At 40.9% G+C, this 10,904-nt stretch overlaps 1 long non-coding RNA gene across 1 annotated transcript; it reads left to right on the top strand.

Annotated features, from left to right (window-relative positions):
* Nucleotides 1-4,234: 4,234 nt before the first annotated feature.
* On the top strand, nt 4,235-7,886 carry LOC123057875 (uncharacterized). The gene is made up of 3 exons (XR_006426987.1): nt 4,235-4,392; nt 5,907-7,611; nt 7,713-7,886. It is a non-coding gene; the product is annotated as an uncharacterized lncRNA (long non-coding RNA).
* Nucleotides 7,887-10,904: the final 3,018 nt, after the last annotated feature.

Genomic DNA, 10,904 nt, shown 5'->3' on the forward strand with positions numbered 1-10,904 from the left:
CGCAAACAACCTACTTACTCAGGTCTGTGCTTTTGTCACTCACGCCACCCAACATAAGAAAATCATGAACATATTGCCAACCCTACAACGGGGATCCCTCACGCTTGCGCGACACGAAGAGCACCATAGGACGGCACCAATAATAAAACATGCAACTCAAACCAATCACGATCATCAATTAACCCATAGGACAAAACGGATCTACTCAAACATCATAGGATAGCCATACATCATTGGGAAATAATATATAGCTTTGAGAACCATGTTCAAGTAGAGATTAAAATGAGTAAAAGAGGGGTTACACCTCTGCATAGAGGGGGGAAGAGTTGGTGATGACGGTGGTGAAGTTGTTGGTGTAGATTGTTGTTGCGATGATGGCCCCAGTGGCGTTCCGGCGCCACCGGGAGAGAGGGGGAGAGAGCCCCCCTTCTTCTTCTTCCTTGACCTTCTCCCTAGATGGTAGAAGGGTTTCCCCTCTGGTCCATGGCCTCCATGGCACGGGAGGGGCGAGAGCCCCTCCGAGATTGGATCTGTCTCTCTCTGTTTCTGCGTTCTTGATTCTGGCCTTTCACCGTTTCTTATATTTCTGGAGATCCGTAACTCCAATTGGGTTGAAATTTGGACACGATTTTTATCCGGATATTGGCTTTCTTGCGGCGAAAGAAGGGCACCAACTATCTTACGGGGTGGCCACGAGGGCCCAGGGCGCGCCCCCTGCCTCGTGGCCCCCTCGGGCATCGTCTCGCGTTGATTCTTCTTCCCAAAAATCACATATATTCCAAAAAAATCTCCGTCAGTTTTTATCCGGTTTGGACTCTGTTTGATATGAATTTTTTGTGAAACAAAAAACATGCAACAAACAGGAACTGGCACTGGGCACCGGATCAATATGTTAGTCCCAAAAATAGTATAAAAAGTTTCCAAAAGTATGTAAAAGTTGTAGAATACTGGCATGGAACAATCAAAAATTATAAATACGACGGAGACGTGTCAGAGATGAACTAGGGTTTGAGATGAGATGGTGTTGTTGAAGATGTTGATGGAGATTGCTCTCCCCAAGATGGAAGAGTTGTTGGTGATGATGAGGACGATGATTTCCCCCTCCGGGAGGGAAGTTCCTCTGGCGGAATCGCTCCGCCGGAGGGAAAAAGTGTTGCGGCCCAAGTTCCGCCTCGAGGCTGCGGCGCTTCGTCCCGAAAGTCCTCCTCTTATTTTTTCTAGGTTAAGATGACCTATATATCAGAAGATGGGGACCGGAGGTGGGCCAAGGAGGCCACAACCCACCAGGGCGCGCCTGGGGGCCCTAACGCGCACAGGTGGGTTGTGCCCACCTAGTGGCCTCCATCTGGTGGTTATTTACTCCAATAGTTCTTATATATTTCATAAAAAATCCACGTGAAAGTTTCAGCTCATTTAGAGTTGTGCAAAATAGGTAGCCTGACGTAGCTTTTTCAGGTCCAGATTTCTAACTACCAGAATTCTGCCTCTTGATATGTACCTTGCAAATTATGAGAAAAAAGACATTAAAATTATTTCAAAAAGCATTATTATGGATAAAAACATTATAAATAACAGTAAAAAAATATGATGCAAAATGAACGTATCAGACACCAGTCGACGTCCAGAACCACGACGGTGGCCAGAACGGCACATCCAATAAAGGCGGCGGCCCGCTGGCCCGGGGAGGCCTCCTGCCACCAGGAGGTCCTCGGGTATGTGCCGTAGATAACCGTAGAGGACACGGCTGAAGTGGCGGAGCTTGACGAAGTTCGTTGGGGGCTAAATAGAATATATGAGCTAGTGGGGGGCAAACACATAAGATTTCATCATCTAATCTCTTTCTGAAAAAAATTATGCCTGCATGTGCAAATCCTTGCCCCCCCCCCCCCCCCCCCACACAGCCATGCACTAAGCTCCGCCATTGTGAAAGGAAGAGACTGGCAGAGAAAGGAAGAGGGGAAGAGAGAGGTGACGCGGCAGAGATGACCCACGTGAACGCTGCACTGGTCGACTTGACACTGAGAGAACAAGCACAACACAGGCTGACACAAGCCTGGTGTTGGGTGCATTATATAGCCCCCGGGCAGTCTCACAAAGCAATCGTGATTACCCAGAAAGGAAAGTGATAACACTGATTTATTATCGGAACTACTCTGTCAAATGATCCAGCTGCACCTTGGCCTTCTAATGGACGGTTTGATGAGTTTGTCGTGCATGAGTCAGCAAAAAATTATCGTGTCTAGCAGCACTCGTTTATTATCCCCAAATGACAACAAAAACACCGCACGGCACTACAAAACTGGCCATTAATGGCTCCCACAACAAAATTTGATGGTGGCTTAATGCCACATCTTTCCTTGAATCGGTTAGATAACTCTTATCTTGATCCTTTCCTTAACACTAGAAAACATTTCATTGTCTTGGACGTAGCTAGTAGGCACCCGAGTGCCCGTTGGTGGGATTGAGCGCTCTTTCAAATATGGAAAGAGCTGCTGGCGCATCCGACGCAACACACCAAAAAAGAAATCTTGTCCCACGTGCATTTAGTTGGAGGTCCAAAAAGTTTAAAAGCTATAACTTTTGATTTAAATATCGAAATCTAATTTCTCTTTCACAGCTGGGTTCCTCGTGATGAGTTCTTTAAAACTAGATCGCATATAGATAGGTTTCGTCAAACTTTTTTAGGCAACTTTGAGTATGATAGAGACAACTTTAGTGCTATAGGAAAGCAACTTCATTTTTTTGCCTAGTGATACTGTCTATTAGGTTGGTTTGTGTAAAAACGAGAAAATCACACAAAAATATGAGACACCTTTAGTGCTACATATAAGTTAACTTCATTGCACTATGTGTATCAATGAATTTTGCTAAAATTATCACAACTGGCCTACCATGGTTGTTCAGTTGCCTACCATGGATATTTAGTTGCCTGTCAGTGATGCACAGTTGCCTATAATACTATGAAATTGACCTACCATTGATGTCTAGTTACCTGCTATTGATAACTAGTTACCTATCATTATTGCTTAGTCATCCAACTTTGCAAATTAGTTGCCTACAATTATGAAGCTGCTTATCATTGTGTTTTTCCTAAGTTGCCTAAAACACTATGAAGTTACCTATCGGTGATGCTCAGGTAACTGGCATTTTAAAATCATTATGCAACTCGAGTACCACACAAAAAATTAGCATCTTTTGGGGTGTTTTTGTGCAACTCCAGTGCATTCAACAAGCAACTCAGTGTGTTTTCCATCATTATATCTGGAGATTTCAATAATTTTCACGGGTAACTCATGCAAAAATTATGAACAACTTGTGTAGGCTTGTGGGCAACTGTCTGATCCGCCCCCAATGAAACTTCTCATCACCCCCTATGCAACTTATCATCTGTCCCTACGTATGCAACTAATCAACACCCACGACTTGGCTAGCCAACACCCACGCGCTCAGTAGCGTTGGCCGACAGACTCCCCTAGAAAAGGAAAGAATAAGGCTATCACACCATCCATCCCCACAAAGTTTCGAAATTTGGAATCATGATAGACAACTTATATCCCACAAATACTTTTCAACATTGTTAGCAACTTAGGTCCCTTGATGGAAAACTTTCATACTTTTTTAGGCAATTGGGGTGTGTAGGCAACATGGTTTCTGAGGCAGGAAACTTACAAGCCATGTTAGACAACTTTCCACTCTGCGGTAAGCAACTTTCACAGTATCGTAGGCAACTAAATTATCGGTAACTTAGTTTCTGATGTATGCAACTTAGCAACCATGGTAACCATCTATTAGACTATTGCACACTACTATTAGTAGGCTAGTAGGCGAATCACTAATACACACAATGCACTTCATGTAGCATCAAAGTTGCTCCATCTTAGCATTAAAGTTGCCTCATGTAGCATCAAAGTTGCTTTAAAAAGCATCAAAACATATTCATGTGGGATCTAGTTTTGAAGAGTTCATCATGAGGAACCCAACGATGAAAACAATCATAATTCCAACATGCAGTTGTTAGAATTATCAGGTGATCAAATGGTTAAAATGTTAATTACATTAAGTCAAGGTTGACCCATTAATTAATTTCGGGATTAATGCAAATTAAAAGGTAATTAATTAATTATGCCCGTGATTGTGGGGGTCAATTACTCTAATTATGGTTTGGTTCCATGGTCAAAGGCAACACATTATAAATAAGGGGGCAGACTCACATACCATCAACCCATAGCATTAGTAGCCTGCCTTACAAAATTACTCGGAAACCAATCTAGAGGTGTTGCTAATTGACGTGAAGATCCAGTCATCATCCGGCGAGGAGCCGGAGGCCAGAACTACTACACAGCTACGTGTGTTTGTTCGTCGACAACGACTTGATGGCGTCTCCAAACGCAGGTTTAATCTACGCTCTTAATTCCGCATTAGATCGAACTTTGTACTCACGTGATTAGAGAAGATCCAATTTTCATTCCTCAGTTCTGATTAAATCAACCAATTAACAGTACTTAGAATAATCTAACATTTGGTATCAGTGGCCATGTTGGATCTAATTTCGTGAATCAGTTCTTGAGTTAACATGTAGAATAATCTGGTAGAACTTGCATATAAAATCACATCATTAGGCGTAGTGCACAAGCATCAGGGTCGGCGCCGTTCGCTTTATTCTGCATCATGTCGCCGGAAATCATACCTTGTGCTCGTATCAGCCGCCGGCATCCCGCTTATCAGTTCTGAGTTCGCTTATGCATGAACACTTTTCGTATCACGGGTCTAACCACGCGAGGGCATCAGGCCGTGCCTGCGCCGCCGCGCGCATCAGGGGTTGTGCCCGCACCTCCGTGAGCCTTAGGCCATGCTCGCACAGCTGCGCGCATCAGGTCGTGCTCGCGCCGCTGTCCTCATCAAGAGCCGCCACGTGCCTTAGGCTGTTTCAACGGCCGCTCCGTTCGATCCGATTTTCTCGCTGGTCGTGGCGGAAGAATGGGAAGCTGGCTCGTTTTCGCTCACGTTGTATTAGAAGGATGACTAGCTCATTAGCGCTCGGATGCACGTTGGTTACTCCCTCTATAACCGGGCGTCAGATGGGCTGTGTATGTTATTCAGTATGTAGTACACGCATGAAGTTGATGACTGTTTAAATTATTTGTTTGACCCAGTGGTATTTCTTTTTCTCACCACTTGGCCGCTAAATCATGCACTTGGTTTGGCCATAGCGTGAGCACTACTGTTATTTCATAGGTTACACATGGATTAGTTCTGTTTGCCGCCCGATCATCAGTTAACTGCACGTGTTTTAGTCACACATCAGTGTAGTTTTCTTTTGGGCTGCATGAGTCAAGCCGTGATGCACGTCCATATAATTAGGCAATGGTTGTTCCCCGCTTATTTAATTCCACTGATTAAATTGCACTCTTGATTATTATTTTACTACGTGCATCGATGGTCATTTATGAGCATTAAGTGTTGAATTAGGATGGAACCAACGAGAAGTTTTGGCTTAACACTGCTATAAATTGTCAGGATAATTGTGATGATTAAGTTTAGTACTGCATGGTTACATACTCACCAACTTTGTATGTGATCGTGAATTCGTGATTATATCCCCACCTTTATCTAAGCGGCTACTATATATCTTGGGATAATTGCAACAATTAATTTTTATGATTCATGATTATATTCTGACCAAAGTTGAGTATGATCATGATTATTAGAATTAATTTCCCAATAAAGATATTTCATTTTGTTCCATGTCGTTACTGCCCAACGGTGTTGCGAATTAGGATTTTATTAAATTTGCCATGTTATTAATCAGACCAACATAGGATTAATATCATGCATTAAGTTTTTCTTAATATGGATATTTTGATAATTCATAATTTTGATATCCATGTTATTTATGTTTCATTCAGCTTTGAACCCGTCAGTTATTTCTGGGCTCCTAAACTCAATTGAGCTCCTCAATGGGACTAACTTTCCTACATGGAAGGAGCAGATTTCCATTAACCTTGGGGTCATGGATCTTGACTACGCACTTAGGGAGAAGGCTCCAGTTCCCTTTGTCCTTGTCCTCTGATGATGAAAACCATGCTGAGAAAACTAAGGTTTATGAGGCTAACAAGGAGAAGTGGGAGCGCTCCAATCGATTGTCCCTCATGATCATGAAAAGCTTAATTACTCTTGGGATTATGGGAGCAATCCCCGATTCCGAATGTGCTAAGACTTATCTGGCATCGGTGGAGGAACAATTTAAAGGCTCCACAAAAGTCTATGCCAGCACACTGATCATGAAAATGCTCACCACTAAATATGATGGTAAAAGTGGCGTGAGAGAACATATCATGACTATGAATGATATGGCCGCAAAATTAAAGGGCATGGACATGGAGATTTCTGAGGGCTTCCTGGTTCATTTCATTATGACTTCTCTCCCTATGGAGTATGGTCCCTTCAAGATTAATTATAATCACTGTTCAAGAACTCGGTCGAGTTACCATTTAAATGCCCATTTAATCGCTACTCAGTGCCTAACTGAGGCGAGTAGCACGTACTCGTTTCATTAAATGGTCAAGCCGATTAACTGGCATTTAATCGGTTGTCAGACGATTAACTGGTTGTCAAACCGATTAATCGGTGATGTGTCAGGTAACTGAAGCGGCATCCATAAAAAAAGGGGGTAAGCGAAGCGACAATCCAGGCCATTATGAGTTGTGAGAACTATTTGAGTATTTGTGGTCAGTGAACCTTATTACCTATTATGCTATTTGTGTTGAACCTTGTGGTGAATTATTCCATGTTCACATGTGTGGCTGCTATTTATCTTGTTATGTGTGGCTGCATATTGTCAAGTTGTGTGGCTGTCATTTTAATTTATCTTGTCATGTCTCATGTGTGGCTTCTTGTTGTCACATGTATTGCTGTCATTTAATCATTTATCTTGACAATGACAAGTTTAGAGCATATACAAATGCATATCTATCATCAATTTTGTAGGTTTGTTGCCTTCCTGTTTGGATGCATCATGATCAAACCATCCAGGTAACAATTCTACCTCTTGTCCATGCTTTTTATAGGCCTACGAGCTACGATATTATATTTTAGTATAAATGTATAATACATAGCTATGAGCATTGGATTATGTGGTGTACAATACGTGAAAAACTAGTTACATGTTGCCAATATATTCTCATGTGCAGTCGATTAATGATCGACCGATTAATTCAGTTAAATGGCCGATTAACCAATTAATCGCTAATCAGTAGTCGACCGAGCAGTTACCAGTTACCGAGTTCCCGAACAATGATTATAATACTCAGAAGGAGAAGTGGACCATGAGTGAGCTCACATCTATGTGTGTTCAAGAAGAAGAGCGGCTTAAGGTTGAAAGGATAAATTATGCTCATCTTACTTCCATAAACTTAGGGAAAAGAAAGTCTCGGGGTGATGGGAAACCTAAGAAGAAGATGAACATCTCTAATATTGATGCAAGCAAGCTAGGGACCTCTGGCACCAAGGCCATCGCTACGGAGCCTAAGGGTCCTAAGTGTCGTTTCTGCAAGGAAGATGGGCATGTCATGAAAGAATGTGATGGCTTTAAGGCATGGTTTGCTAAGAAGGGTAATGAAACAATTTCCTAAGTTTCAGAATAATTTATTTATTTCCCCTAAATAAAGATGAGTTGACTCAAGTGCCACATGCACATTTCGAACTCATTTCAGGGATTCCATTCCGTGAGGACACTCAAAAGGATGGATCAAAATCTTAGATTTCCAAGTGGCAAGTTGATTGATGAACAATGATTAGTATTTTTCCTTAAGTATTGGTGATTGTTCATCCTCCGACTTAATAATACTCTTATGTTCCTAGCAGACTTTATTTTGTTTCTCTATGAGATGATGGATTATTTATTATTTTACGAAAAAATATTGTGTTATTAAGAGTTGTCATGATGGTTCTGGTTGTGTTATCTCTTGTGAATCCTTAATGTGTATTATGAGTGTTCATCAAAATCATGGCACTATTATTTAAGCCATATTTCGAAGGGGAGAATTAAACACTCTCATTAAGATACACCGTCATCTACTTGCCTTATGTGATTTAGGAAACACTATTGGTTATATTAAGGAAAGTAAGTAAAGAAACTAATAAATGAGTTCTTTACGGTACTTCGGATTTGGAATTAATACGCAAAAATGTGTTCCATTCCCTATTGGTTATATTACTCTTTTATTACCTTCGCCGCTAATTATTTGCATCGGCCCATGTTCTAGAAGAACAACGTTTTTAATATTGTTACCCAATATTCACCACCGCCAAACACTCTTAATATTTATAGAATGTTTACATCAGTGGGAGTTATATACAAAAGGGCAATGGAGAACAAAAGTTGTTCATAGAGGAAATAAGAAGGGTGATTGAATTTTACGCTAAGATGAGTGGGAGCTAGTATATCACGTTATGTACTTTATGGCATGATACATATAAAATTAGTTTACCACGACTAAGCCCACTGTCTAAGTAGATGACTAATATTTTTGTGTGATAAGAAATCCGCACATTAGTACACGAGTAACAACAATTAAATGAGTATCATGTTGTGAAAGATAATGTCCAAGACCAAATATTAAATTCAGCATATATGTACTAAGTCTATGATAGCTGATCCCCTAAACTAAAGGCTTACAATTAATTTTGCTAGCATAAGTATAACTCAAGGCCTCTAATTGTTGGGATAATTATATAAATGAGATCTCGAATTTTGATCTGGACAATAAGAAAGTTTGTTTCGCTCAATAAGTACACATGATTATCAATAAAGAAACAAACTACTAGGACCATACGTAGGGACTATGCCTGCATGCACATACAAACTCCCAACCATGAATAATTATCCGTGTTGAGACGGAGTATTATGCTATAGATAATGGGGTTCCGGTAATAACTATACGATTACTACGAATACATTATCTTGGTGTGATGCTTCTGTCGAGGTATGGACTAATGATGTTAACCATTCGATCAAGTGGAAGAATGTTAGAATTATTAGGTGATCAAATGGTTAAAATGTTAATTACATTAAGTCAAGGTTGACCCATTAATTAATTTCGGGATTAATGCAAATTAAAAGGTAATTAATTAATTATGCCCGTGATTGTGGGGCTCAATTACTCTAATTATGGTTTGGTCCCATGGTCAAAGGCAACCCATTATAAATAAGGGGGCAGGCTCACATACCATCAGCCCGTAGCATTAGTCACCTGCCTTACAAAATTACTCGGAAACCAATTAGAGGTGTTGCTAATTGACGTGAAGATCCAGTCATCATCCGGCGAGGAGCTGGAGGCCAGAACTACTACACAGCTACGTGTGTTTGTTCGTCGACAACGACTTGATGGCGTCTCCAAACGCAGGTTTAATCTACGCTCTTAATTCCGCATTAGATCGAACTTTGTACTTACGTGATTAGAGAAGATTCAATTTTCATTCCTCAGTTCTGATTAAATCAACCAATTAACAATACTTAGAATAATCTAACAGCTGTTTGAAACTTATAGCCTTTTGGAATTTTCTTATACTGAAATTAATGCATGTTATGTCATTGTTGGGTTCATATGGTTGGTCGGACGAGTTCGTGAAAGATCAACGTACTATAGTAGATGAATCTTTCCATATATAGGAAACTTAGGATGATGTTAAGCTACTCGTTAGTCATGGCACACAACTTAGGATATTGGTAGCCTACTTCGGAAACTAAGTTGCGTATAATACTATCAACTTGGAGGTGAAACTAGTTATGGTAGAAAACATAGAGGTGAAGCTAGTTAACCTGGTAGTATGGTAATCAACTTTGAAGGAATTTTTGATGATAGGCATTCATACTACACAGATTAACTAGAAGTTGCTTCCCAAGAGCACTAAAGTTGCTTCTGTAGTATCCAAACATACTCATATGAGATCTAGTTTTGAATAGCTCGTCGCGAGGAACCTAGCTGTGAAAGCGGATCTTAATTTTGATACTCGGTTCAAAAGTTATAGCTTTTTAAAAATTTGAAACACACATTAAATGCATGCACATGGTATCTTGCTAAGAAAATCACGGGATCAGAGGGCACGCGTGTGACACCCCCATTCAATCGTACACTAATCATACACACAAATGTGTACGATCAAAATCAGGGACTCATGGAAAATATCACAACAAAACTGTAGTCAAAAATTAAAATAATACAAGCTTTATATTACAAGCCGGGGGCCTCGAGGGCTCGAATACATCAGCTCGAATACAAACGAGTCAGCAGAAGCAACAATATCTGAGTACAGACATAAGTTAAACAAGTTTGCCTTAAGAAGGCTAGCACAAAAGTAGCAATGACCGAAAAGGCAAGGCCTCCTTCTTGGGACCTCCTAACTACTCCTCGAAGCCGAACTCCACATAGAAACATCCTCGGGCTCCTGGCTCCTGGACTCCATCATATGATCGCAATAACCGGGAAAAGGGGAAAAAGAAGTAGCAAAGCAACCGTGAGTACTCATCCAAAGTACTCGCAAGACTGACATCGGATCTATACTACATATGCATCGGTATCAATGAAAAGGGTAGTATCTATGGACTATACTGCAGAATGCCAGAATAAGAGGGGGATATCTAGTCCTATCGAAGACTACGCTTCTGGCAGCCTCCATCTGGAAGCGTACAGAAGAGAGTAGCAAGTATAGTATCAAGTGTCAACATATATCATAATCCTCCCGGCGATCCTCCCCTCTTTGCCCTGTGGAAAAGCGATCACTGGGTTATCTCTGGAATTTATCTGGGTGTGTTTTATTATGTATCCAGTTCTAGTTGTCATATGGTCAGAATACAATTCTGGGTTGTCCTGTTACTGTGGACACGGCTATTCGAATAGATAAAC

The sequence above is a fragment of the Triticum aestivum genome, chromosome 3A (assembly GCF_018294505.1).
Source record: "Triticum aestivum cultivar Chinese Spring chromosome 3A, IWGSC CS RefSeq v2.1, whole genome shotgun sequence".
NCBI lineage: Eukaryota > Viridiplantae > Streptophyta > Magnoliopsida > Poales > Poaceae > Triticum > Triticum aestivum.